Raw genomic sequence first — 7,481 nt, forward strand, 5'->3', positions numbered from 1 at the left:
CACCCCATGATACATTCAAGAAAGCATGTAACACAGAGTTCCAGCAATTCCATTAGCACATCTGAGACCTAGCTGGGTATTAATGGACACCATCATCACTGCATTGGCATCACAGCACAGCCTTGATCCCCCCTGAGGTCCAGATAAAATCGCTCTATGCTCAGAGCTGGTCCATTGTTTTCTGGGATTATGGGGGATTACACACAAATGCCAATGAAAGAGAACGCTTGAGAGCAATGACCTCGCCAACAAATGAGGATGAGCCGGATATGTTGTATTCAATCCAGAGGAAAAAAAACAAAAAACATGGAATAGTAATTATGAATGCAGTGGAGCTTGTGGAAAGAATGCAGTCTTGAAATGCGTGGGGTCACAAAATTTCATCATAATTATTTAACCCACTGCCTCTTTAGACAGATCTCAATGACTGTGGCACCTAAATGTGAGCGTAAAGGGCCTTTACACACTCTCAGAGACCCACACACCCTTTATGCTTTACAACACACTGTTTTACTGTTTCAAATGTTTTTAAGATGGTAATTAATTATAATTCAATTTGCCATTACATTATAGATTATAGATCTATTACAATTTAATTTATCTTTATTTTATCTATCTATATTTATGTATAAAATACGATGTATGAAATGTAATGAATATAATTTGAGAGAAAAAAACCTTAAATTTGACAACAAATTCGTTTTCCTTCTTTCGGTTCAAAATACGATTTCAGGCCCTATTTTGTGCCATATTCATAAAATAATAATAATAATATTAATAATAATAATAATAATAATAATAATAATAGTATATAGTTAAATGTCATATAGACACTGGGTAAACACAAATAAGGTGCAAAATTGTGAAATAAATTATATTGGAGTACGACTAATCTCTTTTAAGTGCAGCTCTTTGTGTGGGTCAAAGACCAATTCTTCATATGTCATGCCAATGCCCATGTGGCACTTGTGAGGTCTCCACACATCTTCGCCTCGACAGATGCATTCTGCTCATCCTATTGGGAGCTTTTCTTGATGTGGTAACCTGTTCCTGTGATAATCGCTTCAGTGTGCTTCTATTAGCAAGGTGTGAGGCACTGTGGGAAATACTGAGATCCTTTATCATTCCACAGTCTCTCAGATCTTTAAATAAGATTGGGAAAACTCCTCAACTTAAAAGGACAATTGGCTCCATCACCATCCAACTACAGATCACGTTACGTGTTGTACAGTCTTTTGTGAGTAGTTACACATGGTCACTTAGCTTCCAATTATGAATATATGAATTATATTTGAGACAGACAGGAATCTTGCAACCCATACCTTGCGAGAGTAGCCATGGATGAAACACATGGATAAAGCAACTGAAAGTCAAACATTAAATGCCATATGGGATGAAAATGTTTGTTGCTGCCTGACATTAGCATCATCATGGATTTTTAATTTTTTGTTAAAGAGATATTAGAAAAAGTTAACATAGGAAAAATCACAAATACATTAAATAAAACAATAAAACCCCCAAGAACTTCCTAAGAACATGTAAAAATGAAAACATCCATTCACACTCACTTTTGAAAATAATCTAGTGAAATTATTTGATGTTCAGTGAAAAATGTAAAGCTCTGTTCATAGTTACTACATGGAAAATGGTGAAAAATGTCTAAACAGAAATTATGTTGGGCCAGAAGAAGAAGAAGAAGAAAACACCTTTAATATAATTTTGAATTTAATGTAATATTCAGAACAGGCAAAAAAAAAAAAAAAAAAGACTGCAATAATGCCACTTTTCTAAACACTGTTAATTATTCCTTCAGGTTACTAAAATAATCATTAAGATAAAGTATATGAATTGTTAAATGGAATTGGAAGTATAATCATTCGATTTCTAACTACTTTCAACCTGAGATATGATTTTGAGAGGATTCTTAGGATTCTCAGATTGCTTTTAAAATTGCCATTCCTGTTCTGTATGCAACCTCTCCGTGGATTCACAGAAATAGAGGCCCTAGAGGTGGAAGGATGCAAGAGGTAGGAAGCTCTGGGTCATGTGGATGCTCATGGGATTCACTGGGCTCTGCTCCGTTTGTCACAGGAGAACGGTACTATCACTGGCACATGATTAATGAAGCAGGTGCTCTACCTAAAGGGCAGGTTACTCAAACCCCATTCTAGCCCAAGAATCGCCTATTCCGCATAGTAGAAGATTTCAATTGCCATGCCCTAATCAGAAGAACTCCCCAGTGACTTTGTGGGAAGCTGAGAACTTATTAATTTCACTCTCTTTTGGAGAATTTTACCGTCTGGTCAATTGAAGTTACGGGAAGTGTATTAGCACTTTAATGGCCTTTAAAGCTAATAGGTTGGAGAGAAGACTTCACAGCTGCTTTAGACCTGAAGACAAGCTCAATAAAAAGATGTTCCCTTGACACTCCAAACAATCTTAGAGCTCTTGGCAAATGACTACATTCAGAGACCTCCTCACGTCTTGCTAGTGCAGTTCTGTCACTCACATGCAAATTAAAAGCCAGATTTATTAGTACGCACTACTCTAATCACCTATTTGGGCATTCTGTAGGCTTTGCTAGACGTATACTACATTTTTAATGCTGAAGAGCTCTCATTGCTTCAACAACAGAGTTAATTTGAACTCATAATGCTTAGTATTGCTTAAATATGCCAATAAAATGACAGAATTTACATTCTTATGTTCTTGAGTTATGTAAGAGATACAGGAATTATCCATGTAAATTAGGCTTTGAAATGAATTAAACTAAATTCAGATCTAATATATATATATATATATATATATATATATATAAACAATGTTTAAGACTATGATGACCTAAACAAAGAGTGTGAAATTATTTTGTGTGACAATGTTAAATTGTTGCATGCATGTCAATTTGTAAACTTTTTTTTTTTTTTTTTGCAGACAAATAAACTAGTCAGAGAAGTGTGTATTAAAATAATTTACTTAAAAAGTTATACAAGTTCACAAGGCCAAAAGTGCCCATATATATTCAAAGAAACCCAGAATCAGATGGAATAAAACAGGTCTATAAGGAACAGCACAGCAAGGTTAATATGAATAGGCTAAATCAGCAAAAACACTTTTATCAGATCATTTAAATGTATAGAATAGCCGACACTCTGCTCTTGCACCTCATGAGACCACGCAATGACTCCGTATTTAATACGAATTCTGTTCCCCTTGGGGTCTGCAAGATGCTCTAGCACGCTGTGAGACATGCATTGTTAGACTAATGAAAAGATAGGATTTGATTAAAACATTTCAAACATCATTTGGAACCTGATGTGAAGCAAAGGCGTACCCCCGTCGTGGGCACTTAACTCCTGTGGTTTAGCAGTTGCGTAGACTCCCTGAGCTCAGTCCACAAATCACACTGATGGGTGTATAGCTCAGGGAGGGTTCTCTGTTACCCCTATAGTTCCACTGGTCGTTAAAAAATCATTAAACAATGTTTTTTTTTTTTTTTTGCTGCTTCTTATCGGATGTTATACTCACAGCCTACAACTTGACTGTAAGGCAAGGATATTTTATTGCAGTGGTGGTTCATAGAGACAATCGTACATACAGTACTGTGCAAAAGTTTTAGGCCACTAGTATTTTCACCACCTAAAAAATGGTTTAAAGTAAGTTATTTCTACACTCTAAAAAGTGCTGGGTTAAAAAATAACCCAACCGTAACCCAGCTGCTGGGTAACTATGGGACAGAACACGCGTTGGGTTGTTTTGACCCAAGTGCTGGGTTTAACCATTCAACCCAGAATGTTGGGTTGTTTATTTGACCCAACCAGTGGGTCAGGTTAACTGTGTTGCTGGGTTAAACACAACCAAATCATTGGGTTATTTGTTGTCTTATTGCCTTGCTACCTTTATATTTACCAACAATAATAAATAATCACAAAAGAATGTAAAATTATGATTGATTTACTGTAATACAGTTAGAAAAACACAAAAAATGCAACTGTAAACATCAATTTAATGAGTTTTATTTCTTTTTAAAACAATTTTCAAATGGGTGCAGCTGTCACACATTTTATCCAACCATTACAGGCACACAAAACAACAATTTTAGTAGATTAGTTACTTTAAAACACAAAACTCTGTAAACTAGGCACTGTAGATTCCCATTCTTTGTTAACATTGCAGCAGCAGAACACTCAAAAATTAATGATTACCACATGAGAATCATTCCAAACATTGTGCTATTAAAACTAAGCCAAACAAGTGTCCACCAGACAATACATATAACAATTTAAAACATGTTACAAGTGGCCAGAAAACACTGTTGGCCTTAAAAAAAAATTCACACATGAAGACTTGCGTCCATCAATATAATATACTGCAAGCTGGAGAAATTCCCAGGCAACGAGTCCGCTTCAGTGGCACGGCCCATAACAAAGGCGAAGGTCTGGGATGTCGTTGCCTCATCCCCAAGGCACAAATCCACCATGCTGGTCCCCACCTGTTAATTATACGACACTTAGTCTTGAAGACACTTAGGCCTGAAAAAAATGCTCATTTTAGAAGAAAATTTCAAACTGCACATTTTTAGTCTTTTACATCTGAACACTTTTTTGCTGTAGTGTGTCAGTGGGAAATATCAGTTTGCATTTCCCAAAATTCATTATATATATATATAGAAAAAGTAAAACAAAACTTACAGGTTTGTATGTCAATGAATGACTTCCAGAATTCTGTGGTTGTGGTTGTGGACCCTTCCTCCAGAATGAGCAGGACTTTGAAAGCACTCTCCCCTTTAGCATCTAAACCATAAGAATAATACAGTGCAAACTGTTAAACTCATAATAAATCAAAACAACACACTGAAACTATTTCATATGAAAATTTCTTCATTCCTTTAAATAATGAAATAATAATAATAATAATAATAATAATTATAATAATTATAATATATATATATATATATATATATATATATATATAAAATGGTATTAATGCAAATGAATCCCCACCCCCATTTAACTACTGCAGGTTAAGTTTAGGTATGGGGTGGGATTCAGGGATGTAGAATATGCTCATGCAGAATAAGGCATCAGTATGTGCTTTAGAAGTACTAATTAACAGCCAATACACAAACTAATAAGCAACTAGTCAAGTGTTACTGTACCATGTATTTACCAGTTGATGTGTCAGATACAGTTGAATTTTGTTTCTATAGATTGACATATTATAAGAAATACCTCACCTGAAGTCATGTCACCCCGCTCTTAATGCACCTTTCCATCTTGCTGGGCATCGGCAACAATTTTGTCTGCAATCGTAGCCCAGTCTACAAAAAGTCTGCCTCTGGATGTAGCTTCCTGAAGTCTTGTGAAATCTGATAAAATCTGAAAAACAAAAAAACAAACAAACAAACAAACAAAAAAAAACACACACAAATGTAGTTAAATAAGTTAAAGCTTTTAAATGTTAGATTGATCGTTTGATTTTATTGCCATATTAGTAACTATGGTTATTTTAATGAAAAGATCAAATTCTAAAACTAATCAAGGTTATTGAATGTTACTGAATGATATAACTTACCTTCAAAGGTTTTAACCAGGGTATCAAGCTGCCTTTCCTTCAACTTCTCTATTACAAAGCTGTCCATCTGCACCAGCAAGAATCTCACATATCTAGAATGAAATTTCAGATTTAGAAAACTAGAATTTCACAAAACTGTTTTTACAATGACTTCTTTTATATAGAAAGCAGGTTAATGCGTTTACATGCAGCACAATCGTTTAAACACAGATCAGGTGATCACGTGATTCTCCGCAGTTTCTGATTAAATCGGTCAGGTTTTCTCTGTATCAGAGCCCTGGCGTGTGAACAGGCAGCATCTGGGTGGAGGAGTGGACGGAGCGGGCGGGCGCGGGCGCGGGCGCATTTAGGCGCAATCATCAAATATATTTAAAAGGAAGCGCCACTGTTCTGACCGCATCACTGTCGTTACCGGGTGTTTTTGGGGAATATTTGCATATACTCACATGCGATTAAATTAGCTATTCATGTCAGGATTTTTTGGCTAATGCAGGACACCTCGATGCGCAACAGAGGGGATTTAGAAGTGGGTACACGCAAAGCCAACTGATAAAGAAGTAGACATAAGCCGTATACCTGCGTATACCCTGCACTATACCACTGCTTATACACCAGCGGAGCTAATGCAGCTTCCCTGAGGAAAAAAAAGAGCGCGAAAATGCACAACATAAAAATGACGGATCTATCGTTGGATTCGGCACGTCACAGACATTGACTTGAAAAAATATGCCCTTAAAAGATCAATTTTAGTACGAAATGACGTAATGTTTTGTCAGAATTATGAAGTCATACAGTATGCAGACAGTAACTGAACTTACCCCGTAGTTCAAACCCATGCCTGTTTTCATGAAGCGTTAAAAAAAGTGACGTGTGTAACGTTACTGTATATAAATAAAACTTTGCACACACACACAACTTTTATTTAACGATAAAGCGATTGCTGAGGCAAAAAAGTACCATAGGCTGCTACTTAACCTTCGTTAATCATTCACAGAATAAAACGCTAACTCCGCACAGCGACATATCAAATATTGCATTAAACAGTGAAATCACTGTGCTTTAAACCACAACTTATTAAAAAATAAAGGTAAATAATCATATAATCATATTAACTTACCGTATAATCCTGCTTGCTGCGAATTGCGTGACCGCCTGACGAGGAGACGAGTGAAGGATCCAGAAAGTTCGATGTAGTGGAAAAATAAACAAACCGGTTGGGTTAAAATAACCCAACCCGCGTGTTCAGTGGTGAAAGTCCATTTGACCCAGCATGATCAACCCAACTGTGTGTTTACAGTACCTCAAACAACCCAGAATTTTGACCCAGCACAATTAACCCAGCAATGTGTTTACAGAAATAACCCAGCACTTTTTAGAGTGTATCTGTTGCTGTAGCTTGTCAGTAAAAAATATCGGTTTACATTTTCGAACATTCTGTTTGCCATTAATTGTGTAACACCCTTCTCTCAGATATGGCCTTTCTAGAGCTCTTTAGGATGAACACACGGGTTCTTTTATTATGTGTCTCTCGACTAGGTATGCAAACTCCCTTTTACCCCAACTTAACAAGCAATAATCTGTACCTAGCGTAGGATGATGGAAATGAAACCGTCAAACCAGATGTTAACAACCACACCTACTCCAATCAAACACTAAAGTAAGAAAGTTAGTTTTCCACGGAAACAATAAAAAAAATTTATTTAGAGCACCGCAAAGGTTGTTAATTGAAATTAACTTAGAAATACAAAATTACACTTCTTCAATTTCTCAAATATTTCTAATGCTCAAAACGTAAGAGAGCTGCAGTTAGTTTACACACAAAATGGTTCTGGCTAGCACCAGAGAATTGCCTAGTCCAAGTGAGTCTCTCTCACTTGAAATACACACTTTAATAAGTTTGTGACTCTTTG

The 7,481-nt window shown here is 36.1% G+C and overlaps 1 long non-coding RNA gene across 1 annotated transcript; it reads right to left on the bottom strand.

Moving 5' to 3' along the window:
• Positions 1-5,244: 5,244 nt before the first annotated feature.
• Positions 5,245-6,762, bottom strand: LOC127164045 (uncharacterized). Its single transcript, XR_007827583.1, has 3 exons — positions 6,689-6,762; positions 5,572-5,663; positions 5,245-5,365 (listed from the first exon to the last, which is right to left on the bottom strand). It is a non-coding gene; the product is annotated as an uncharacterized LOC127164045 (long non-coding RNA).
• Positions 6,763-7,481: the final 719 nt, after the last annotated feature.

The sequence above is a fragment of the Labeo rohita genome, chromosome 4 (assembly GCF_022985175.1).
Source record: "Labeo rohita strain BAU-BD-2019 chromosome 4, IGBB_LRoh.1.0, whole genome shotgun sequence".
NCBI classification, from domain to species: Eukaryota; Metazoa; Chordata; class Actinopteri; order Cypriniformes; family Cyprinidae; genus Labeo; species Labeo rohita.